Here is a 3,033-nt window from a genome sequence, read left to right as displayed (position 1 = left end):
CGCTCTCGCTGCTGGTGGCCATGATTGGAAACAATGTTCAGATGTGAGGAGCTCCACAACCCGTGACGTCACGCGCACATCGTCTGCTACTTCCGGTACAGGCAAGGCTTTTTTATTAGCGACCGAAAGTTGCCAACTTTATCGTCGATCTTCTCTACTAAATCCTTTCAGCAAAAATATGGCAATATGGCGAAATGATCAAGTATGATACATAGAATGGACCTGCTATCCCCGTTTAAATAAGAAAATCTCATTTCAGACTACTTATAGCTGGGATCGGTACTGGATGAAAATTTTCGCTACAATCCGTGACGTCATGCGTACGCGTCATCATTGCGCGACCTTTTCAGCAGGATAATTTGTGCGAAATTTAAAATTGTAATTTAGTAAACCAAACCGGCCGTATTGGCATGTGTTGCAATGTTAATATTTCATCATTGATATATAAACTATCAGACTGCGTGGTCGCTAGTGGTGGCTTTCAGTAGGCCTTTAATTAGAGCCATAATAAATTCATAAAAGAAGCAACCCTCATTAATGTAGTTCTTATGAGCAACAATTATGTGCTCCAATCACTACATCACAAAAAAAATAAGAGTTGTAGAAATTATTGGCAACTCAAGACAGCCATGACATGATGACTGTGATTATCCCATCAAGCATCATTTAATAATTAAAAAAAAAAAATATTGCAGCGTATTGTATCCCAGATCTGGGTGCGGTTTACTCGCCGTTGCAACCGCGCCTTTTCCGGCCCGTGCGCGCGCACGTCAGTCAGGTCAGCTGACACATCGGCGGGCACGAGCAGGAAGAAGAAGCCCCGAATAGCGGCCGCGAGCACCGGAGGGGACGCACGCCTACTCTCATTTAAGCCACAGCGGAGGCCGAGCGGGGGGACTGCCGGTGGAACGTGGGGTGAGTTCAACACCGTCAAAAATGGCGAAGACGTCCGAGGGGAGAAATGAGGTTGTTTATACCCGGGCTAAACCTTCCATTCTCGGGTCGTGCTAATGTTAGCTGCCGCTGGCGACAAGCTCGCGTTAACATAGCCTGGTAACGGAACTGCGGAGGTTTTTCCCTTTCAAATTAAAAGTTCAAAACGTCGAACTTGTACTAGTTTTTATAATATGAACATTGGTATATGCAGCCTTGTGTTTGCATTTATATATCTGCATGGATATTTGTAGTGTTTTAAAGAAAAACACGACGGTGGCGCTTCTGACGGGTTTTATTTTATCGTACCGGAAATCAATTTAAAACGTCGCAGCTGCTCAACATGGCGGAAATTAGCCAGCTAACGCCACATCTCATTCCCGGGTTAGTCTCATCCATCAGTTAGTTGAAGGTCAGGCCTGCTGTCGTTTATCGAGCCTTTTCCCCGCAAATATAGTGAATGTAGCCGCCTTGGAAATGAGGAAAACCGGCAACATTTATGAACGCCGAGAGAAAAAAAAACGGGCCCGAACGAGCAGACATCTTGACTCGGGCTGATTAGACGCATTAAAGTCGGGTTTTGTGTGTGGGGTCACGACGCGGTGATTTCCCGCTTCCTTTTGACGCCGTGTCCGTGTTTGTTTAACCGTCGCTCAATCCATCAATGTTTATTTATATAGCCCTAAATCACAAGTGTCTCAAAGGGCTGCACAAGCCACAATGAACCCACATAAGGGCAAGGAAAAACTCACCCTTGTGGGGGCGTCGACAATGACAGTGAGAAACCTTGGAGAGGACTGCATATGTGGGCAACCCCAACCCCAAAGGGACCGAAAGCAATGGATGTCGAGCGGCTCTAACATGATATTGTGAAAGTCCAATCCATAGTGGATCTAACATAACCGTGAGAATCTAGACCAGGGGTCGGCAACCCGCGGCTCTTTAACAACTTTGATGCGGCTCAGCTGCACAATCGCCGACCCCCCAGATTGTTGCGGGGCGATTCCGGAATTCAATGCCTCTCCCGGACATCACCAATTTTCACTCTGACTACAAAATTAAGGGCGTGCCGTGATGATATTACTCTTCACCTCCTCTTGAACGTCATCGCGCCCGCCATTCACGGAATGCTAGTTGCGTCCTCTTGAACGTCATCACGCCCGCCATTCACGGAATGCTATTTGCGTGCCGACCGGACACATGCATTTCGCTGCTTCTATCGGCACATGTATGAGATTGCAAGGCATACTGGGTGACACAGAGTACACTGACGGTGGTGATATAAACAACTTTAACACTCCTACTAATATGCGCCACATTGTGAACCCACACAAAAGAAGAATGACAAACACATTTCGGGAGAAACTCCTCACAGTAACACAACATAAACGCAACACAGCAAATACCCAGAATCCTTTGCATCCATGACAATTCCTGACTATGTTACACATCCCGCGAGCACCAACCCCCCCCCCCCTGCGTGGTTGAGATGTGCGGGGCTTGGTGCTCGCGGGGTGTATAACGTAGTCAGGAATTGTCATGGATGCAAAGGATTCTGGGTATTGTGTTGTGTTACTGTGAGGATTTTCTCCCGAAATGTGTTTTTCATTCTTCTTTTGTGTGGGTTCACAGTGTGGCGCATATTCGGACAAGTGTTAAAGTTGTTTATTTCACAACCGTCAGTGTACTCTGTGTCACCCAGTATGCCTTCCAGTCGTGTGCGTGCATCTGCTGAAGCTTCTCACAACATTTTGCTGGACTGGCAAGCAGTTTGTTCATGTTGTAGAAGGTGTTTAAGGCAATGGCTTCATAGCATGCCCTTATTCTTGTCATCTGGGTGACCACCAGCTGATATTGGCGAGAATAGTTGCGGCTCCCATTGTCTTCCTCATTTTGTGGAACGGGTCGAGATGGCTCTTTGAGTGGTAAAGGTTGCCGACCCCTGATCTAGACCAAAGTGGATCTAATATAGTAGCGAGAGTCCCGTCCAAAGTGGAGCCAGCAGGAAACCATCCCAAGCGGAGGCGGATTAGCAGCGCAGAGATGTCCCCAACCGATACACAGGCGAGCGGTCCATCCTGGGTCCCGACTGTGGACGAG

At 47.4% G+C, this 3,033-nt stretch overlaps 1 protein-coding gene across 1 annotated transcript in view; it reads left to right on the top strand.

The window, feature by feature from the left end:
• Positions 1-756: 756 nt before the first annotated feature.
• The window catches only part of LOC133568060 (AP-2 complex subunit mu-A-like), a 50,032-nt gene continuing 47,755 nt past the window's right edge, over positions 757-3,033 (top strand). Inside the window, exon 1 of the mRNA XM_061919767.1 lies at positions 757-915. The gene's annotated coding sequence lies outside the window, so the exon portion shown is untranslated. The remainder of the gene's footprint in view (positions 916-3,033) is intronic.

Source organism: Nerophis ophidion, linkage group LG14 (genome assembly GCF_033978795.1).
Source record: "Nerophis ophidion isolate RoL-2023_Sa linkage group LG14, RoL_Noph_v1.0, whole genome shotgun sequence".
Taxonomy (NCBI): Eukaryota; Metazoa; Chordata; class Actinopteri; order Syngnathiformes; family Syngnathidae; genus Nerophis; species Nerophis ophidion.
The sequence above is the reverse complement of the archived record's forward strand: the minus strand, read 5'-3'. Positions and strand labels throughout refer to the sequence as shown.